At 38.4% G+C, this 23,380-nt stretch overlaps 1 protein-coding gene and 1 pseudogene across 3 annotated transcripts in view; one reads left to right on the top strand and one right to left on the bottom strand.

Annotated features, from left to right (window-relative positions):
• BMPR1A (bone morphogenetic protein receptor type 1A) overlaps nucleotides 1-23,380 on the bottom strand; it is a 146,155-nt gene that overhangs the window by 47,889 nt on the left and 74,886 nt on the right. For all 3 annotated transcript variants that reach the window (XM_019925738.3, XM_019925737.3, XM_019925740.3), the window contains one exon: nucleotides 16,546-16,660. The gene's annotated coding sequence lies outside the window, so the exon portion shown is untranslated. The remainder of the gene's footprint in view (nucleotides 1-16,545; nucleotides 16,661-23,380) is intronic.
• On the top strand, nucleotides 430-9,397 carry LOC117308466 (ATP synthase F(0) complex subunit f, mitochondrial pseudogene; annotated as a pseudogene).

Below are 23,380 nucleotides of genomic sequence, written 5' to 3' on the forward strand. Positions count from 1 at the left end.
CTCCTCTTACCCCCTAAATCTGCTAGACCCTTGGTCTTTCTCACCATAACTAACAGCCTCTCTACTTCTAGGTTCCCAGACCAAAAGTCTTGGAGTCATTCTGGGCAACTCCCTTCTTCCCTCTCATACTCCACAGGCTATGGTCAGCAAATCCTGTTGGTTCTACCTTCAAAATATATCCAGAACGTATGCACTTCTCACCACATCCACTATTATCTCTCTGGTCCAAGTCACTAACTAACCTTTTGCCTGGATTACTGAAAAAGCCTCCTAGAACTGGACTCTTTGCTTCTGCCCTTATCCACCTATAATATATTCTCAACACAGCAGCCAAAGTGGAGATAAAAAGCATATTAGATCACATCACTCCCCTTTTCAAAACCCTCCAATGGTTCTCCAACTCACTCAGAGTAAAAGCTGAAATCTACCATGGCCAACAAGACTCCAACTCCTCTACTTCAGCAGCATGGGCCTCCTGGTTCCTCAAACATTTCAGGGATGGCCCTGCTGCAGGACCTCTGCAAGTTCCTCTGTCTATAATATTCCTCCCCAAGACATCTATCTATCCATATGACTTGCTAACTGACCTCTTCCAAGTGCTTACTCAGTACCCCTTTCTTATTTAGTGTTCCTGCTCATCCTATTTAAAACTGTGATCCCATCCACATCGCTGGCACTCCCATCTTCCATCCCTGATATTTTTTTTTCTCTTTAGCACTTGTCACCTGTAATTTTACATATAATTTACTATTTGTTTTGTTTATTGCCTGCCACCTGCTCCAGAATGTATGCTCCGTAAGGGCAGGTGTATAAGTCTACTTTTTCACTCTGTATTTGTAGCACCTAGGATGGTGCTTGACACATATTTGGTACTAAATAAGTATTTGCTGAGGGAATGATTGAGTATAGCAGAAGGAATTAAAACGTTATGCCAATTCCTTTTACTTTCACATACAAATGAGACTTTCCCATAAGGGCTATGCTATGGATAAACTATTCCATTTCCTTTTCTCAACACAACTGAAATGATACAAAAACCACACTACTTCCTTTTGCTCACTTTGTGCCCTGACTTGTGTCAAGATCCAGTAAAAAAAAACTTTTTTCCACTGTTTTCACTGGATATACTCAAGTTTGAGTATATGTGAGTAAATTAAAAGGTCTTGAGTATGTCTTGAGACTCAATGTCTTGAGTATATTTGAGTAAATTAAAAGGTCTTTAAGAAAGACATGTATCAGTAAACATTATTTCCCAAGACCTAAAATATTGCTTAAGGCAAACAATGGCTTGGGTTATATTCTGACAGTACCACATAGTTACAGCAAGTTAAATAATTGTGGAAATAACCACAGACAAAAAGAAAATACAGTCCTTTGGTACAAACAATGTGGTCTGACAAAGGGAACTTCAAAGCACTATCTAAACTCAACTGCAATCTTTCAATTAAGTAAAGGTTCAAAGGTAGTATTTATATGTAAATTGTAAGTAACCAAAGGCCCTGAATAAGACCAGAGGTGTTAAAATCAGATTGTTAACAGTTCTGCCCTGACAAGCATGAACCACAAACTATAGGAAACTAAACCCTGCAAACCTATAGGTCTGAGAAACAACACTCAAGATGACAAATTCGGGCTTATTAATGTGAAGAGCTTGGAAATTCAGAAAGAGTTTTCCCCGTTTTGGATGAAACATCTCCATTTTATTTTCTTTACTCTGTCAGAACATGTCTTAGGTTAGAATGTGCTGGTTTAGAGTGTTTTCATGAAGAAATTCTGTGGCAGACTTGACATTAACTTGTCCTTTTTTCCCTTTTAGTATCTTTCTTTCAGCTCCTAGTTTAAATACTTATCAACTTATATTTTTATTAAATATAAAAATATTTTTATTAAATATAAAACTTATATTTTTATTAAATACTTATCAACTTATATTTTTATTAAATATAAAAATATACTGTGTTAAGTAACACAGTCTTAGAGTCAGGAGACCTAGGATTCAGTTGCAAATTCTGCCTAATTGGCTAGCTGATCTTGGCCCACTCACTTCCCTCTCCAGGCCTTAGTTTCCTCATCTGTAAAATAAATAATACCATGAAGACTTCTACCTCTCATATCCTATGAGTCTATGAACTACACTCCTGAATACAGTGCCTCAAAGACTTCACCTAATTATATAGGTACTGAGTAAAGCAGGGCAAATACCACTGAAGCGCCACCCTTTCCCTGGTTCTGAGGGAACCACTATTCTGATTATGGTATTTAACACTCATGTCTTTACATGCTTTTATACTATATGTGGTATATATCCCAAATAATATTGTTTTGCATACTGTTAAATTTGCTATAGATGTATAAAAATTGTATCTTCCTATACGTATATTTTTATAATTTGCTTATTTTTCACTCAACGTTGTGATTACCATCATAGATACATATAGTTTCTATTAATTCGTTTTCATTGTTATATAGTATTCCATTTTATGATTATTTTATACCTGTATTTATCCATTCTTATGTTGATGGACATTTTAGGTTGTTCCTAGGTTTTGGTATTATGAGCAATGCTGCAATAAATAAACTTGAATAGATGCTTTTGTTATTGTTGTTTGGGTAAATAATTCTGAAGGATAGATTTCTAGAAGTGGGATTCTGGGTCTGATAGTACTTTTGGTAGATATTTTGGTAACCCCCTCTGGGACTGTACCATTTTGTACTTCCAAGTGTACAACACTGATACAAGGACAATTTTAAAATACTGCTGAAGGATACAGAATAAACTTTAACACATGGAAAAACATACCACATTATGTATAGAAAACTTCAAGATCATGTACATCAACTGTTCCTAAATTAATTATAAACTTAATGACATTCTTTATCACATTACAGTTCCCTTCTATTCTTCATTTGCTAATAAGAGTTTTCATCATAAATGGGGTTGAATTACATCACGTACTTTTTCTCCATCTATTGATATAATCACAGTGGCTTCCTCCTTCAATGTGTTAATGTATAAATTAATTAGTAATAATCCGTATTAAGAGCTCTCTTTGTTTTTAAGATTTTTTTTTGATGTAGACCATTTTTAAAGTCTTTATTGAATTTGTTACAATATTGCTTCTGTTTTATGTTTTGGTTTTTTTGGCTGCAAGGCATGTGGGATCTTAGCTCCCCAACCAGAGATCGAACCCGCATTCCCTGCATTGGAAGGCAAAATCTTACCCACTGGACCGCCAGGGAAGTCCCTGAGAGCTCTCTCAAAGAGTAAGCTATCTGTGGTAGCTTTAAAATATGTCCACAAATTCTTTCATTTTCCTCTTTTCAAGAGGTGGAACCTAATTACTTTGAGAGTGGGCCAGACTGAGAGATTCCCTCCTAACAAACGGAATAAAGTGAAAGTGACAAAGTATGACTTCTGAGACTAGGTCTTGAAAGGTAATGCAGCTTTCTCCTTGCTCTCTTTCTTGGATATCTATTCTGGGGAAACCCAGCTGCCATGGTGTTAGTATGTTCAAGGAATCTGTGGAGAGGCTCATACGGTGAGGAACAGAGGCCTCCTGCCAACTGCCATGAGAATGTGTCATCTTGGAAGTGGATTCTCCTCCAGTCAAGCTTTTAAATGAATGTAGCCCCTGTTGACAAAACTACAATCTCACAAAATATCCTGAATCAAAACCACCCCGTAAATTGCTCCTGAATTTCTGTAAGTTAATTTAAGCTTTGATTATTTCAAGTCCTTACGTTTTGGAATGAATTGTTATGCAGCAACAATAACTAACACATTAACATCCTCGGATTTCTGGGATAAATTCTGTTTTGTCATCGTTAAATAAATATTTTGTCTGGTCTCTGTGCCTGGCTCCTGGGTGACAGAAGTGTCTTTGTTATTCACAAGCCTCATGGACCACACCTGAGTTTATGCTAATGAATGACTCAGGATGGGGGATGGTCACCAAAATGACCAGTGATATGATTAGAAGAGGGTTTGGGGGCTTCCCTGGTGGCACAGTGGTTGAGAGTCCGCCTGCCAATGCAGGGTACAAGGGTTCGTGCCCCAGTCCGGGAGGATCCCACATGCCGCGGAGCGGCTGGGCCCATGAGCCATGGCCGCTGAGCCTGTGCTTCCAGAGCCTGTGCTCCGCAGTGGGAGAGGCCACAACAGTGAGAGGCCCTGGTACGGCAAAAAAAAAAAAAAAAAAAAAAAAAAAAAAAAATAGGGTTTGGGGCTTGAAGCCAGCCCAGCCTCCAGGGAGTATGGATAGGGAGGGCAGAAGATTGAGTTCAGTCACGTGGCCAATTATTCAATCATGCCTACATAATGAAACTCCAGTAAGAACTGAACACCATGTCTCAGATAAGCTTCCTAGGACAACACACCCTAATTCCAGGGGAAGAGGGCATGGAAGCTCCACAGTTGGAAGCCTCCCTGGCCTCACCCTGTGTGTCTTTCATTTGGCTGGTCCCAATCTGTATCCTTTATATTGATAAAACTATCATAAGTATACCACTTGGGACTTCCCTAGTGGCACAGTGGTTAAGAATCCATCTGCCAATGCAGGGGACATGGGTTCAAGCCCTGGTCCAGGGAGATCCCACATGCCTTGGAGCAACTAAGCCCGTGCACCACAACTACTGAGCCTGTGCTCTAGAGCCCGCGTGCCACAACTACTGAAGCCCATGCACCTAGAGCCTGTGCTCTGCAACAAGAGAAGCCACGGCAACATGAAGCCCGCGCACTGCAAAAGAGAGTAGCTCCTGCTCACCACAACTAGAGAAGGCCTGCACGCAGCTTTCTCTAGAAAGACCCAACGCAGCCAAATATAAATAAATAAAATAAATTTATTTTAAAAAATAAGTCTACCACTTTCTTAAATTCTGTGAGTCATATAAATGAATTGTCAAATGTGGGGGGCGGTCACGGGAATCCTCCTGGATTTGTAGCCAGTTAGTCAGAAGTGTGAGTAGCCTGGGGACCTCCAAACTTGTGACTGGCATCTCAAGTGAGGGCAGTCTTGTTGGGGACTGTGCCCTTAAAACTGTGGAGTCTGACACTAACAGTGGGTAGGCAGTGTCAGAACTGTATTGCAGTACTGTAGACATGATCTCATTTAGATACACCACTGGATTTGTTTTGCTAACAATTTTGTTAGGTTTTACATCTATGTTCATAAGAAAGACTGACCTATAATTTTTTTCTCATATTATCCATGTCTGGTTTCGGTATCAAGGTTATACTACTCACGCAGAATAAGCTGAGGAACTTTCCTGATTTTGCTATTCTCTCAAACAGTCTTTGTATATCTGGACATATCTACCACTTGAATAGTTTCATAGAACTCACCTTCAAAATCATCTGAGCCAAGGGCTTATCTGTGAGTATATGGGAGGAAGCAGATCTTTCACTAAAAATTAAAATTCTCTAATAATTACAGAAATATCTAGGTTTTTTATTTCACCTTAATCAATTTTATTGTCACGTTTTAAAAATTGTTGTTTTATTTAAATTGTAAAATGTAGGAGTTCCCTGGTGGCACAGTGGTTAAGAATCCTCCTGCCAATCCAGGGGACACGGGTTCAAGCCCTGGTCTGGGGAGATCCCACATGCCACGGAGCAACTAAGCCCATGTGCCACAACTACTGAGCCTGTGCTCTAGAGCCTGCTAGCCACAACTACTGAGCCCGCATGCTGCAACTACTGAAGCCCGTGTACCTAGAGCCCGTGCTCTGCAAGAAGAGAAGCCACTGCAATGAGAAGCCCGTGCACCGCAACAAAGAGTAGCCCCCGCTCACCACAACTACAGAAAGGCTGCACTCAGCAACAAAGACCCAATGCAGCCATAAATAAATAAATTTTAAAAAAAGTATAGGCATAAACTTATTCAAGGTATCTTTTATTTTTAAAAAATCTCTGCTATATCTGAAGTTATGTCCTCCTTTCCATTCCCAATACTACTTGTGCTTTCTGGGTTTTTCTTGATCAGTTATTCAAATCGTTTGTCTGTTTTATCAGCCTTTTCAAGAAACCAACTTTTGGCTATGTTAACTCTCTCCATCGTATCTTAAAAAAACAAAACAAAACAAAACAAACTTTTCCAATTAGCCCCAATTCTATCACTTATTAACTAGAAGTGTAGATAAGTTTTTCTCTGTGCCTCAGTTTTCCCATCTGTAAAGTGGGAATAATAAGAGTACCTACCTCACAGGGTTGTTGCAAAGATTAAATGAGATAATCCTTGTAAAGCACATGGAACAGTGCCTGGTAAATATAACAAGTGCTCTACAAGTGTTAGCTTTTATTTTTATCACCTATTTTACTTCACTTGAATTTATTCTGTTGTTCTTTTCCTAATTTAAATTAGGTGCTTAGCTTATTAATATTTTTAATCTTTTAATATGAGTATGTAAGGCTTCAACATGTCACACAAGTTTAATAAGTCCTAATTTTCTTCATTGTTTAGTTCTAGGTGTTTTCTGACTTGCATTATCATTTTATTTTTGACCTGTGGGATTTACGGAGGTAGGTTTTTAAATTTCCAAATGTGTGCCTGTATATACTGTTTGTTACTCAGTTTTAACTTAAGTGTATGCTGACAAAAAGTATGGCTGATATGATCATTTGAACTGTGTAAGAACTTGCTGTACAGCCTAGTACATGATCACTTTTAATAAAATGCTAACTTCTAAACCAAACCTAACTTCTAAAACTAAATGACCTTGGCATGCTCTCTGCTTAAAAAAATCTATAAATATTCTCATTTCATAGGATGGAATTACCAAGACATAAGAAGAATTGTTATGATCTGGCCTCCGCCAGGCTTTCTAACACCATCTTCCCATTCACTCCTCATACCTTTACAATGATCCAACTACTCTGAAATCACCGAAGCCTCTATATTTACAGGCATCCCTTTTAGACTCCCATCCTTTGCACATCCTTTTTGTTCTTCCCTTTGTTTCTCACCAAGTGAACTACAGTTCACTCTTCAGACTTGATCTATGCATCATCTGTGTAAGCAATCCCTGACCCCTACATATCAGGTTGAGTGAGCTGGCCCATCTCTGTACTTCTAGTGTACCCAGAACATGAACCATAGCTGCGCCTTAGCTCTTGACTAACACTCATTCATAAAGTATTTATTAATTACTTGGTATGTGCATCACACTTATACAACAGTCAATGAAACAGACGTGATCCCTCCTCTCATAACGCTTATTTAGTCAGGTGATTCTTTTGACTTATCTTGCAGCACTTGTAGCCTCTATTTTCTAGCATGTTACTAAGCAAAACAATAAATGTTCAATAGGTGAATGAAATGAATAAAAATAATATTAATATCTTAAGGGAAACATAACTGGGGAGTTAAGTCAACTATAAAATCATATAATAAACTCTAATAGTTCTTTGTAAGTATACTAACATCCACAAATGTATCTCCAAACCTTACAGTTATAGCCAGCTACTACTAGCCCAACAATCCAAGTACTAGCTCAATAACTTTGCTCCCCAAATCACCACCCCTCTGGTGATTTCTAGATGTTAGAGAAAAGAAATTTATATCCAAGTCATGAAACGGGGAACCTTAGTATATGCAAAAGCCCTTTCCCCCCGAATATTTCTGCCTTATTTCATATTTTGAATGATCTTTGCTCTAAGTTTATTAGTTTTTTCTTATAATACTGTTTTTTATACTATGAAGTAAGAATTCTAACATGTTATACATACTTGACATGTACTAACTCATTTAATCCTCACACTAACTATATAAGGCAAGTATTCTCATTATGCATAATTTTATAAAAATAAATCCCCCAAATCAATAACCTGTAATGTAAAGGTCGGTGAGGTGCAAATGGGGTGGAGGGGACTGTGGTAAGGAGGGTAGTGGGGTGAGGGTAGTGAAGAGGGCTTTAGGTTTCGGTGCATACTGTCAAAATTGATTGCAAGAACTTATTCATGCCTCATTTATGTAGTCTTTTTAAAATTAAAAAAAATTGTTCTGCAAAGAGACAATTAAGCCTCCTCTAGCCCTTAACCCACAAAAAAATGGATGGGAGGGAGGAAAGGAAGAAAGGACGAACAGGTAGGAAGTAGGTGAGCTGAGAAGTTAAACTAGAATTTCTATCTGAGACACCCAGAAAGAAACTATTGAAAATATAAGATAGTAGAACAGGAGAGAAGTATTAGGATGGAGGATAAAGACAGGAATTGAAATGTCACTATAGATTATGAAAAGATGCTACTGGAAATCTTGTGGCACGCTCTTCCTACAGTACCATATGCAGTTGCAATAACACAAACCACCACCAGAATCTAAAAGCATCCAAACTGGAGAATGATCAAATAAGTAAGCAAGGAGGATACCCACCAAACTTAAATTAAGAAAAGAATAAAGATATCTGAGTTATGAGGAGGTAGTCTGAATTGAAGAGAATGGGAATAGACTTTCTCTGTCTCCCTTTCAGGAGTAGCACAATAACCAAAGAGCCTGAGAGGCCTGTAGGATGTTTCTGAGACCATAAGTTCTAGGTTTCTCTACAGAAGACAGTAGGTGTGGGAATACATTTTCAATGGAGTCCAAGGAGAGACCGATAGGAAAGATGAAGCTCATCTTCAAGCCTGGCACTATAACTGCGTTCTGCAATGCTGGACCCTCAAAAGGCTGCTCCAGCTAACAGATCTCAGCAGACGTAGAAGCAACTCTCATCTGCCACACTGCTAACAGATCTTGCAGTCGGGAGGGCCTGAGGACTGCTCCCAGAGCTTCAAGAAATGGGCAACAATTTGTCGGCCCCCTTGTTATCAGTCCACAGGACAGAAACAACTCTGACTTTCGTGCCTATTGGTTTGCCACTGAATAATAGATCCTATAGCCAGAACTAAATGAGTGCTTAGGGAACCCAGAGCCCCGGAATGGGCATAAAAAAATACAGTTCATTTAAAGGGAATTCAGCAAACGGAGGGAAGGCTAAGCTGAAAATCAGAACAGCGGCTTCTAGTTAAACGGAACTATTAGCAAAGATCGAGTGACAGTGAATATCCAAGACAGTGTTAGTTGTACCAGTGGAGAAGAAACTCATGGATGTCAAAATAAAGGATCTGCCAAACTGGATACTGACGCAAGATTTCACCCCCAAAGGCACCATCAGAGCGTTTCAAAGAGGTTACTACCAGTATGACAACAAGTATGTCAATATAAACAAAGGGAGCACCCTTGGGGTTTCTATGGTGCTGGAAGCTGACGTGCTTTTCAACTACTGCGTTTCTTACAAGGAACTCAAACATGAACAGCTACGCAAGAACCACTGATGAGGGTCCCACGTGAAGGGTGCTCTCTGCAGTCCTTACCATGACCATCTTTGCCCTGAACCTCTCTTTGAAGAACTTGATCTTTGCTGAATCCTATTACACCCTGAGAATTAATGCCCAATGAAAGATGACTGGTACATTTTTTAAATTTTTTAAATTAAAAAAAAGAAGACACTGGGTGACTCAGAAGGCTGCCAGTTTTGATTAGGATCTAGAGGAGAAGAGGTTCTCAGCAGATCAAGCTCTGATGCAAGCTGCCCTGATGCTCAGATGCAAAGGTATTAGAGACATCTGTGGTAAACGGACGCCATGTCAATTCTCTGGCAAGTTCCAGTAGGAGAGTTGCAGCACAGCCCTCCAGATTTTCTGAAGCAAGCACATAACTTCTACAACACTGCATGAAAAGTGTAGCTCCTGGCATGATATTGGGCCCTAGCAGAGTTCCCAACCATGAAACATTAAGGTTTAGTGACCAGAGCTACCCATCATGATCCACCAAGTCACAAGGTTAGGCACAGCACCAATCCACTGTGTGATGTAATAGGACCTAGGCAGGTCCAGAAGGCACTACTAAACTACAAGAGGTGGCCCAGAGCTTCATGTCACCTACCTCTACCATATTGGTATCTTTACTTCTGCTCACAGCAATGACTTTATGGTAGGTTACTGGTGGCCAATGACAAACAAACAAACAAACAAACAAAAACACCTGGGGGCCTGGTTAACAGAAACAAATAAAAAATGGATTACTACTGCTCTACAGCCCTATTTGGATGGCTCTGAAAGACAATGATGAGGTAGAAATTCTCTCAGTGGGTACGGCGCAGGGAGAAGTGACCAGAGAAGGGAAAACATGGACTCCCTGGGAGTGGCAAATGGTATGGCTGACTGGTTAGGGGGATAGAAGGGGCAAAACTGGAAAATAAGAGGGACTTCCCTGGTGGCGCAGTGGTTGAGAGTCCGCCTGCCGATGCAGGGGACACAGGTTTGTGCCCTGGTCCGGGAGGATCCCACATGCTGCGGAGCGGCTGGGCCCGTGAGCCATGGCCGCTGAACCTGTGCGTCCGGAGCCTGTGCTCCGCAACGGGAGAGGCCACAACAGTGAGAGGCCCACATACCACAAAAACAAAAAAAAAAACAAAAAACACTGGAAAATAAGAGAAAGAATTTGGAGAAGAGGCATGTTGATGGTTCTGTGGGAGTCGGCACAAAGTGCCAATCTTCTATGTCTTATGTTATTGCCCACCACAAAGCACCAAGAGGGAAGGTGCATTGAACTGCATCCCAACTACAGATGGAGTGACTTGTCAGTGGACATCAGCCAGCTTCTGCTCTCGACCACCTCAATGCTTAAGCAATAGGGCTGTGAATGGAGGAGCCCTAGTGACAGAAAGGAAGGCTTTACAAAGGCCCAGCAGCATGGTTTCCTTCTCATGAAGGTGACCTAATTACTGCTGCTGTGGAATGCCAACTAACACATGCAGGTGCAGAACTGACACTGACTCCCGATGTGGGTTTGCCTTTCCTGCCCACAATATACCCATGGACAGCACCACTATCCCACAGATTACAGGATCAGTTATGGCCTCAGGACCAGCTGCAGTAGAGGGACTACAGCATGTTCCCCTAACCCTCCTGTTTTAGAGACTGCTTTTAGCAATTACAACCAGCCACCACTCTGAAGGGTCAGTGACAGAGTGGACTTAACAGAACACGAGGTAATCTGCATAATAAAAGGGGTGGCAGACACTTGCAGTGCTCAGATCTATGCACTGTCCAACAGCATCTGACATCAAGTGTGAGCCAAGGCACTGCTCTGTTTTGCTCCTCAGGGCTTCCTCCAAACCCAAAGACGACTGCTCAGCAGTATACAGGCACAAACTACACAGTGCTAGAGTTAGAGCTCCAGGAGCCATCCTCAATTAACAGAAGATGAAAGTCAGTGGATAAATGTCCCAAGTTCCTGTCCGTCCTTTGGTGGGACAATGCTGAGGTGCATTCAGAAGGTACCCAAGGAAATTGAATCCCAGTTGCTCACAGTGATAACTAGCTCATGAACAAATTTTATGTAACTTTACTTTCTTCTCTCTCTCACTTTTCCCATTCTCTCATTTCTGCTTCTCTAGATCATCTCCCAAATAAACTACCCAAGCCATAAATCCCTTTCTCAGGCTCTACTTTCAAAGAAACCCAAACTAAGACGTGGTGCAGTTCGAACTCAAACTGAAGAAACTTTGCTCCACTGCCTGTGCTTTGAAGAAGAGTGTGTTGCCTCTAAGTAGAAGAATGTAGTGCAGTACACTATGGGAAACTAAACATAAGTTAGAAGCAACGAGTAAGAATGTACACAGCAACATGAAGAGATATAACTTTCTGGTGCTAAAGAAAATAGTGGGGAAAAAAAAGGGCAGAATATCTGTAACAAAGCCTAATTAAGTCAATTAAACACATACACACCAACAACACTATGTTTTATAAAGATACATTCACTCAAAGATATAGAGCAAACAAATTAGAATGGTTTCCTATGGCAGAAGGAAAGGAAAATGGGAGTGGAAGTCAAGAATAAAGAAGACAAAATAAAATATATCAACTCAAGGGCCTTGTAAAGAACAAAGATAGTAATTTTACTGCCATAAATTGAAGGTATGATTAACTCTAATTTCTGAACCCGAATTCAAAACAGAGAGAAAATAAAGGTGAACATAATTGTCACTATGTTAAATATTACTTGTCACAATAAATATATAACTGGAAAAGTTTACAGATTCATCTGTGTGCCACCTAAAATCATTCTGAATATTACCAGTGATACACACTCAACACTCTGGGAAACACTGTTGTGACTATCCTGAGATAAGAATGATAGAGGAGGGCTTCCCTGGTGGCGCGGTGGTTGGGAGTCCGCCTGCCAATGCAGGGGACACGGGTTCGTGCCCCGGTCCGGGAAGATCCCACGTGCCGCGGAGCGGCTGGGCCAGTGAGCCATGGCCGCTGAGCCTGTGCGTCCGGAGCCTGTGCTCCGCAGCGGGAGAGGCCACAGCAGTGAGAGGCCCGCGTACCGCAAAAAAAAAAAAGAATGATAGAGGAATCTTAAAATATATATACATATATATTTATACACACACATACATACACTATATATAGTATAAATATTAATTAATTTGAGGGCTTAACCAAATTTATGTTAGAGAGGAAATAACTTGAAAATATAGTTTAATCATAAAGCCTTTTCTTAATGTGATGCTTCCTTCCTCAATAATGTGATGTTTTCCAATTTTACACAATGAGTAATTACAAAACAAATAGTGACTAATTTATTTTCAACATACAGTGTTGAAATATTTCTGAATATGGCAAAGCCCTAAATCAATCATCAATTAAGAGTTGAAAAGAACTTTAATAAAAGCATTAAAAGTAGTTTTATAAGGTAATATTACCTCACTATAAGGTATTTCTCTAAGGACGTTATCATACTAATGTTTATTTGTTAAAGTGGAATCATCAAATTCTGCTTAATGAGCGTCTTCACAGGTCTCCATTCATTTAGCAATAATTCTATTAAATGAGATACCATCTTTCAGTAAGTGTCAGAATTATACCTGCAGAAATACTTTAAACATTCTTAAATTTTACTAAATCTTATATAGCATTTAAAATAATAACGAAAGAGATAAATGAGCAGAATAGTATTTATTTCTCTAAAAACTACTCTTCTAAAGAGACAATACTTTGCTTTTTTCACAATACCTCCTTTTCAGTATGCTAAGGCTTGAACAACAATGTGCAAAAATATTTGTTGTATGTAAACAAATGAGGAGACCAACAATACAGCAGAACATCAATTTTAGTGTTTCTTTAAACTTAGAAAACTCGGATTTAACTAGATTTGAAGAATTACTTATGTTTGCTATTAACGATGCCCAATATTATCCCTGCTTTCCAGATAAAAAATGTGGGCATCATCATCTCTTTTCAACATCTAGTCAAATCAGTGTCCCTTCTTCCTTCACAACATACCCTACTCCATTTAGTCCTTCTTTTCTATTTCCACTATCACCACTCTGACTGAATTCTGATTACCTCATGCCTAACTACTCCTACAGCCTTCCAAGATCCCTGACTCCTCATTCCATTTCTCTAATGATGTTTGTTCATACATCACTGCTAGAGTAATTCCCCTAAAATATAGTTTTCTCTATGTCATACTTCCTACCCTCTCCAAGATCTCTTCTACACTCCTATGGAAATATCCATTTTCTATCAATCAGCTTTTCCAGAAACATCTTTTAATTCTTTCTTTACCTACCAAATTCTACTCATCTTTCAAAGCCCAGATCAAATAACCTCTTCTATGTTCTATCTGTACTTCTCAGTGCTACAGAACTCTGACTGGAAGTAATAAATGACTCCTTTGACATTTATCACTTTCACCTGGCAATGCTGGTTATCATTACTTGTATTACTTATATACATTACTGATATGACTATAAGCAGAGGTTGGGGACCATGTTTTTTATTTTCTGATTCCTCCTTTGTGACTTGTTACATAATTTAGGAGGGACCCAAAAAAGTAATATTCTGAAGGACAAAAATAAGTGCTCTGGGACCTTAAACTAGATAAAGAGGGAAAAACATGCCTAGAGAAAAAATAATATGAGCAGAAGGGAGAAAAAACAGGACAATTTCAAATCATCGGCTGAAGAGCATCATACATGCAAGGGGTATAGAAGAAGAAAATTAAACATTTGCTAAATAATCAATGCTTAAAGTTTTTCATAATTTCAGGTAAGTTGATCCCTACCTTGATCAAGATTCTCATTACTTGCTTGCAACAATTAAGAGTATCCTAATTGTCTCTCTGCTTTTGGTATCTCCCCCTTCCAAACTATCATTCACATCACTGCCATGTTAATTGTAATAAAACAAGATTATGATGCAAAATACCTCTGTTAAAATTTTTCAGAGACTGCCAACTACTCACAAAATGAAGTCTAAACTCCTTATCATGGCATCCAGAGTTCTTCACAAACAAGCTCTCTTCCAGCCTTGTCCCTCAAACCCTCTCCCGTCCTGAATTCAAACCATACAAAATGATTTCTTCTGTCTTTTGCACACTCTATACATTTCAAGTTTCCCCTGCTTACACTGGGCTCTATGCATGAAATTCTATTGCCTCCAAATTACACTCAGCAATCTTCTACTTATCCTTTAAAACTCTACTCAAATGCCATTCCCTATGTGAAGCCTCCCTGACAATTCTCGCCTCTAACAATGTTGGTGGAGCCTTTCTAGATGATACCAATACACTTTTCCAATTTCATATAGCACTTTTCAAGTTGCACTCGCATTAACTCTTTGTATACTCATCTCTAAACGGATTATTTTTTGAGAGTAAAGTAAGGAACTCATTTTACCGAATGTTGCATATTCTCGGCACCTAACACAGTACCTGCAGTAGAGTAGGTGTTTAGTTAAGTGTTTAAAGGGAGAAAGAAATGGATGGATGCAGGCAAAGCTGTCACTCACTTAATGCTACACTGTTGAGAGACTTTATTACCAGAGGAGTTTGTCCTTACTTTGGTAGGCTAACAAAGAGTTACTGACAGTACATACAGAATTACCTCTGAGAAAATTTAAGCTGGTAGCAACACACAGATGGAAAAGAGAGTGAGGAGAGGCACAAAGTGGGAAAAGTCCTGCAATATTTCAGGTGAAATGTGATATAAGAACTTAAACTTGGATGATGATGAGGAGATTAGAAAGGAGATGATGAAAACATTCATGATATATTATAGAGGTAAAACTGATAGGACTGATCTCTTATTAAGAGTAGGAAAGAAAAGATGAAGAATCAGATTTGGCACTGAGACTTTGAGCGTGGGTGACAAAGAGGTCCAGTAATAGAAGTGGGAACACTGAGTGTGAAGCAAGCAGTTGAAAATACGTGTCAAAGCTTAGAAAAGTGTCACAGCAGAGATATGATGTTGAGAGAGATCATTTTAGAGGTAATTGCTGAAATCAAGAGATTAGGAAAGACATAAAAAGGAAAAACAAGAATCTCAATTATAAAACCTTAGGGACAGTCATTATTTAATCATAGGAGGACAACTATTCTTTAATTAAAAAAATAATAGGAGAAGAAAGAAAAAAATTTTGAAGGAGTAATTAAAGAAGTAGAACTAGAAGAGCACAGGGTCATAGAAGCCAGCAGCATTTCATGAAAGGAAAAATGGCAACTACTACAGTGATTAAAGAGCATGAAACCTAAAAACAGACAATTAGAAAGTCATGAATATTTCTCAAAAGAACTAACAGACCAGCTTGGAAGGGACAGAAGGATGATGAATGAATGCTATAAGGAAGCAGAACCTACTATTTAAAGAGGAAAAAGTATAGACCACTTCACAAAAGTGTATGTTCTGGTTTTTATTTTTTATTTTTTTATTTTTTATTTTTTTGTGCGGTACGTGGGCCTCTCACTGTTGTGGCCTCTCCCACTGCGGAGCACAGGCTCCGGACGTGCAAGCTCAGCGGCCATGGCTCACGGGCCCAGCCGCTCCGCGGCATGTGGGATCCTCCCAGACTGGGGTATGAACCCATGTCCCCTGCATCGGCAGGCAGACTCCCAACCACTGCGCCACCAGGGAAGCCCCCTGGTTTTTATTTTTTTAAAGTACAGATCCGTGAAGGATTAAACCTTTTACCTGATAATCTGTCTCTATGGATTTGAAAATAATGAACTTGATTTCTCTGTACATGTTGTCTTAGAATGACTTCTTCTCCCCTGTCCCTTATGTTACTGCAGTTCCCATTTCTTTGAATAAATTCTACCTCCAAAGATCTATTATTCAAAGTAACAATTTTATCCTAAATGCTAAATATGTGAAAGTTTCAGAATAATGTAAACATTCATCTTAATATAATCTTCCATTCTAACCTGTTTTGTCATCATGAGAGGAAAGAAATTATTACATACATCATTTAATGCTTATTTGCTACAATTAAAGAAAGTTGTATTAGTAATAATACTTTTTACTCCTGAAGAGGTTCAACATTTATAAGGAGAGAAAAATATGTTATAACTATTGATACTTATGAACTCATAAGGAAGGTGATTAAAGAATAAAGAAGCTAACATAAAGCTGCAGTGGTAATACAGAAGGACTATTTTCAATTGTTAAGAAATGAGAATTTTCATATTATTCTAATTATTTTCTTAAAAGTCTTTTTCTTACCTCAGAGATGTGGCTAGATAAAACTGTACTTCCAATTTCCTCCAAACAGCTTTGACCTATGCTTCCATCTCATGAATTCCAAGACAGTATTAAACTGATGCATATTTTCATAAACCTGTTTAGAAAAAAGGAACATATTCAAGACTGAAAGAATGTTTATTTGTCAGAATAACACATGTAGAAGAAATACCAAAATTTTATCATGCATAAAACTATACATTTTCAATGTAAAGTCAACGAAAACTTCTACAGTACTTTAGAAATCTTATCACTTTACAAACTTCTGCCCAAAGAAGTTTCACATTTTGAGTATTTTCAACTTTACAACATAGTAGTTCTGCAGAAAAAATTACTCACATGTAAAATTTCTGTCATCGGCCTAAGCTTTTGAAGAAAAAAAAATCACATCTCAAATTGAAAAATGATAACAGCCAGAAGCAGCACTAAAATTTACAATTCTACAATATTCAGATTCCTACTTGAACAAAAATTGGACCACCCAGCCAGTATTTCACTTTCTATCACAAAGTCTCAGTAAGCAGTTTTAATTTCAAACTTCAGCCTAGAACATTAGGAATTGTGAGGGTCAAGAATTAATTGCACTGCTTGGTCTAAGTCCATGGCATAGGTTTCAACTGTGTTACTACTGCATTAGTACCCTACTGCTTTAAGAGACAACGTTCATAAATCTAAACGAGGAAAAACGTTAAAAATTTTAATTTACTGAAAGGCAGGTGTGCTGTTTACTTACAGATCATAAAAATAATTTCATTGAATGTATCTTTTAACTGAAATGTCAAATAGTACAGTATTCTGTTTCATATTTTAAAAAGAAAAATTTTAAGCTGTATGAATATTACTTATGTCCCACTGCAAGGTCAAAATGCCTTTGTCTTCAAGCCCATTTCGAAGTATCACTTGTGTCACACTGAGGTTTAGTAGTCTTGGCAATAATGACTAAATTCATGTAAACTGGGGCAACCTGAAACGGTCTAGCATATCAGATAGCCTTTCTTAAGGACAAGAGCCTCCACTCAGCAGACAGGCTGCCATAGGGCCATGCTAAATCTTTCATGGTCCAACTAAAGACAGACTGACCCTGAAAGCAATTAGTAATGCTTTGTCTGCATTTAGAAGCCTTTTAACAGTCTTCTCAATGCACTAGTTACCTACAACTTCACCAGGCCCCTGACATTTTTCAGGGTATTCATATGACTATAAAACTCTTAGACCATCACTCAGAGAAATCAGGGAGAGCAGTAATGGAGACCTGGTATTTAGGTGTTTTTTTTTTTCTCTGAGATGATCAGAGTCTTAAAAAATCTACCTTATACTAATCAAAAAATAAATGCATTGTGCTTCCACTTTAGAAATGGCATAAAGATTTTCCTCCAAAGCCATTCTTTGCCAATAACTCCGTTCTTCCCTAAGGGTGTATGGAAGAGAGGGGAGGCAATCAGTACATTAAACAAAGTTCAGATTAACCTAGTCTCATAAAGTTTTAAATAGTCCATCAAAGTAACTATGTTTAAAAATATATGGCCTATATTCGTACTTCCCTGGTGGCGCAGTGGTTAAGAATCCGCCTGCCAATGCAGGGGACATGGGTTCGAGCCCTGGTCTGGGAAGATCCCCACATGCTGCGGAGTAACTATGCCCGTGCGCCCTAGAGCCCATGAGTCACAACTACTGAGCCCGTGCTCCACAACTACTGAAGCCCGTGTGCCTACAGCCCACGCTCTGCAACAAGAGATGCCAACCGCAATGAGAAGCCCACGCACCGCAACGAAGAATAGCCCCCAATCGCCACAACTATACAAAGCCCGCGTGCAGCAATGAAGATCCAACACAGCCAAAAATAAATAAATTTATTAAAAAAAAATATGGCCTGATTCTAATTCTACCAGATATTTACAATGGATCAAACAATAAATAAAATTAGCATGTAAACCACTTATCAACCATTGTTTATTATAGCACTATTTATTACAACACTGCTTCCTTGGTGTGAAAAAAAAGCTACAAGCTTTACGCTAAATCTAAAGTTAATTAAAAAAAAAAGGAAAATACATAATCACAAAGAATCTTCAAATATACCATCTGCAAAGTCCAAGACCCTGAATTATCTATCCTCCCTCAATTCTCTCATATGTACAAATACATGACAAATTATACACTTCAGAAAACCTTTTCTAAGGATTGAATTTAAGACTGGCTAAGGAAAACCAAGTAAGATTTCACTTCATTACTAAGAGGAAAATAAAAGGCAATCAAAGGACAGGATGTGCTTCACGATTCAGGTCTGCAAGTCACTTTTTACATACTAGAAATTGTGTGAGTCAAAGTAAACCGTTTCCTAACCTTTGCAACTACAGTCCTTTAAGCAGAGATCTATAAATATGTATAGGCACAGAAATAGGATTTACATAGGCAAAATGCCTGCAACAACTTTAATCACTCCATTTATAAGGTAATTTGCCACAGGCTTTCAGCACTATAAACTGTGTTTAACAGTGACAAGGGATCCAGTCAGAACCAAACACTAAACAATTGTAAGGATTAATATTTTCACCAAAGATTTTGTGCCTGGGCTTCCCTGGTGACACAGTGGTTGAGAGTCCGCCTGCCGATGCAGGGGACACCAGTTCGTGCCCCGGTCGGGAAGATCCCACATGCTGCGGAGCGGCTGGGCCCGTGAGCCATGGCCACTGAGCCTGCGCGTCCGGAGCCTGTGCTCCGCAACGGGAGAGACCACAGCAGTGAGAGGCCCGCGTACCGCAAAAAAAAAAAAAAAAGATTCTGTGCCTGAAATTTTCAAGCTTCTTAGTTCTAGAAAACATATTAAGGAAAGGTAATTCTTTTAAAAACACATTAGAGCTTCTTAATGACTCATAATAAATGAAAGGTGAATCTTTCTGGATATATTCTAGTACTTTGTAATTCAGAGCGAACATTGGAATTTCCTCAAAGTTAATAAGCATTTGCAAACATGGGAAAAGTTCATTTTAATCCCATATTGCCTTTACAAAAATCTTTTTTTGCCATAAAAATGTACACATCCCTCTCGGTTTTCAAAATTATTAAAGTGGTTAAATCTTAAAGCACTGGGATACTTTGAAGATCACTAACCATACAGAATCCATCAGTGACAAACATCAATTGTGGATATTCTAGTTATCTTTGCGATGTTAGACATTACCTATTAACTCCTATATTAGTAAGATTTGCAAAGGAACTAGTATAAATATGCTTTTGATAAATACTCAGTCTAAGACAAAATTGAAGATTGCTTTTCTATTTGTACCAGATGTCAAAAAGTAGATTTCTTAGTATTCACAAAATCAGCAATACTGATTGTACATTTTTCCTTCCACCACTCCAAATCCCCTTTCTTCATTTCCCCTCTCTTAGCACTCATAAAAAGCACCCCACATACTGTATAAGTACTGCTGTAAACATCATAGCTGCAATTATAGAACCATTTTTAAAAATAGCAAATTACAAAATAATCATTTTACAAAACATTTCAGTTGGGCTCTTAAACTATAGGTATTACTATTAAAACTTTCAGTACATTAGCTAAAAAACTCAAACATTATGCTTCAGAAAAACATAATACAGTTTTAGCTGTAACTCAAATGAACAGTATAATTTAGATTAGTTTATCATGCATTTCTATAATAAAGGATGTAATCCACTTAATACAGAAAGGGGGGTCAAACGTATTAACAAGTTATATTCTAAATGTTCCAAAAGTTCATTTATAAATTGAATATAAGCTTGATTTTGAAACTCAAGATGCCTTTTCTCATAAAACTAAAGATATAAACAGTGGCATTAAACCCCAAATACAAATGAACTTTAGTGTATAATTCTATGATAGCACTCTTCTGCTTAAGCATATTTCCGTATCAAACTGTAACTTTCTTATTCATTGCTATATCCTAGAACTTAGCACAGCTAATGACACAGAGTAGGATTTCAACAAATATTAGCTGATCTGAAGTACTGAATAGCAAAAACTCAGTGATGTGAAACTTAGTTGTCTAGAGAACAGAGAACCAAAAGGCATGGGGAAAAAAGCTTCTTCCAAAGAGATATGACAAAAGGATGCCTAACACCAGGGTTAGAAAGCTCTAGTCTAAGCCAAAAGTGTCAATTTCCATCCCCCCTGCCAATGAGAGGGTTAGCAATAAGCATCTGATGCAATTCTGGACAACAAGACAAGACACTAAGTTTGCTGGGGAGCTTCTGGGAAAGGTTTTCCCAGGCTGATGAAAAAGAGACACCCAGGTGAAAACACGTACTTTTTGCAGGTAACTTTGGGTTTGAATTGTTAAGCAGAACAATGGCAGCCATCTTAGGACCACGAGGAGAGAAACTGCCTAAGAGGACAACCCAACAGAAAAAGAATGGCAGTGTTAAAAGACGGAAAAAACCTGGGTGGTCCTTGGTGATGCTGCTATGCTTGAATGAAATAATCCTAGAATCATTTTACTAACTTGGATCTTTTTATTATAGTATATTCAACCCTTTTATTATTTACGTAATTTTCAATTACCAAAAGTAACCCAGTGGATACAGCCATTTAGGGATAGATACACTATTTCAATGAATTCAACTGTTATTTATACAGTGGTAACTCTCTTAAATTTATATCTTTTTTTTTTTTTTGCGGTACGCGGGCCTCTCACTGTTGTGGCCTCTCCCGTTGCGGAGCACAGGCTCCGGACGCGCAGGCTCAGCAGCCGTGGCTCACGGGCCCAGCCGCTCCACGGCATGTGCGATCTTCCCAGACTGGGGCACGACCCCGTGTCCCCTGCATCGGCAGATGGACGCTCAACCACTGCGCCACCAGGGAAGCCCTAAATTTATATCTTAATCCAGATCCTTCTTTTGAACTAGATACATATTTCCAAACTATATTATAATATATACTATATACTATACAAACTATATACTATAATACAGCTGTATTAAATATTTATTCCAGTGACACATCAAGAGAACAGAATATAACAGCCATCATCTACCAGCACAAAAACTGTTTATGCACCCATATTCACTTTTCTGGCTAATAACAGCACTGGCTACCTGTCAAAGGTTAAAATCTCTGGGTCACTAGTCCCACATCCCACTGCTTTATTTACTATATTGGGCAGTTATTAATTGCTGCCTGTTCTAACTCTGATATATCTTTGAAATCTGTCTCTCTCAACTCTATACACATCTAGTGCAGCCTCCCATCTCTTGTGGAACACACCTCCATTCTTGCCTCTGCACTGCACTCATGTTTCTAAAATACAACTGTGCATCATGAAAAGATTATAAACATCATAAGTCATTAGGAAATACAAATTAAAACTATAATGAGATACCACTACAGAATGGCCATCATCAAAAAGACAGACAACACCAAATGTTGGTAAGGACGTGGAGAAACTGGAATTTCCACACATTGCTGTAAAATGATGCAGCCACTTTGGACAACAGTTTGGTAATTTCTTAAGAAGTTAAATATAAACATAAACTCACCAAAATTCCAAAATTCCCTTCATAGGAACCTATCCAAGAGAGATGAAAATATGTGTCTATATAAAGACTTATATTCAGGGACTTCCCTGGCGGTCCAGTGGTTAAGACTCCACCTTTCCAATGCAGGGGGCATGGGTTTGATCCCTGGTGGGGGAACTAAGATCCCACATGTCGCCCGGAGTGGCCACCCACCCTCCACCAAAAAAAAAAGACTTACATACAAATGTTCTCAGCAGCATTACTCAATAGCAAAGAACTGGAAACAATCCAAGCATCCATCAGCTGATGAATGGATAAACAAAGGGTAGTATCATCAAACAATGGAATATTATCAGGTAATAAAAAGGAACAAAATACTGATACGTGTTATAACATGAACGCACCTCAATAATATGCTAAATAAAAGAAGCCAAATGCAAAATACTACATGTATGATTCCATGTATATGAAATACTCAGAAAAGGCAAATTGAAAGAGAGAGAAAGCAAAGCAGTGGTTGCCTAGAGCAAGCGGTAGAAGTGGGAAATTTGGGGCGGTGATGAAATGTTCTGAAATATTCATAGCACAACCCTAAAATTTTATTAGAAATAATAAAAATACAAGTGTGTTTTAAAATTTTTCAGTGATTTCCAATTATGTACAAAATGAAGTCCAAATTCTTTAGGAAGACATTCACAGAATGCTATAATCTGCTTTCAATCTATTTAACCTGCTTTATCTTCTGCTACAATCTCTGCCAAAAAGCCTCTTGCTGGCCATATTAAACTATTTGCTGTTCCTAAATATGCCAGGCTATTTAATGCTTCTACCTTTCTTCAAACTTGCTATTCTAATTCATAAATCAAAATGTTCTTATCTTTATCTTTTGTCAAGTGAAGTTCCATTTGTCCTCACAAAGATCCATCTCAAATAACTCCTCTGTTGAACCTTCTTCACTCCTTATGTAGCTAGCTGTTCCACAGGAGTCTGGTAATAACACATTATAGCACTTTTCATACTGAATTACGATTGTCTATTTATAGGTATATCTTCTTTATTAAGACAACCCCTGAGTACAGCTGTGTCCCCCTATGTTTTAATAAGCACAGTCCAGTGACTAGCACACAGGAGGTAATCTATATATTTTTGAATAAGCGACTGATGAAGAGTGACAGGGAAGAGAAAAATCCAAAAGTAGGTAAAATGAGCTCTGTATCACAGATAGTTGTATAAGGATGGTTATTGTCAATGTTATTTAAGAAAGAAAAACAGAAGTCACCCAATGTCACCTAAATGTTTTTCAGTGTACTATCAGTTAAAT

The sequence above is a fragment of the Tursiops truncatus genome, chromosome 16 (genome assembly GCF_011762595.2).
Source record: "Tursiops truncatus isolate mTurTru1 chromosome 16, mTurTru1.mat.Y, whole genome shotgun sequence".
Lineage (NCBI taxonomy): Eukaryota > Metazoa > Chordata > Mammalia > Artiodactyla > Delphinidae > Tursiops > Tursiops truncatus.